The sequence below is a fragment of the Penaeus monodon genome, chromosome 24, assembly GCF_015228065.2.
Source record: "Penaeus monodon isolate SGIC_2016 chromosome 24, NSTDA_Pmon_1, whole genome shotgun sequence".
NCBI classification, from domain to species: domain Eukaryota; kingdom Metazoa; phylum Arthropoda; class Malacostraca; order Decapoda; family Penaeidae; genus Penaeus; species Penaeus monodon.
In genome coordinates, this window is record NC_051409.1 from 38,305,213 (window position 1) to 38,305,431 (window position 219).

Sequence of the window (219 nt, forward strand, 5' to 3'; positions counted from 1 at the left end):
TGCAAATGTAAACAAACAATAACATTTGGTTGCAAAATACAAGGATTTAGAAGCTTAATTGATTAGCAAAGAACACTCCTGATCAGTACCCTATGCTAACAGGTCACACGTACGCATTAAGTGATTTGCATTATCTAACATTTTAGCTTTCTAGCTTTTAGACTTTTTTTTTTGGGGGGGGGGGGGGTTCTAAAGCTTAGACATTTTTTCTCTCATTTA

The 219-nt window shown here is 35.2% G+C and overlaps 1 protein-coding gene across 3 annotated transcripts in view; it reads right to left on the reverse strand.

The window, feature by feature from the left end:
* Window positions 1-219, reverse strand: part of LOC119588785 (trichohyalin-like) — an 18,086-nt gene that overhangs the window by 6,762 nt on the left and 11,105 nt on the right. The gene's annotated exons all lie outside the window — the stretch shown is intronic.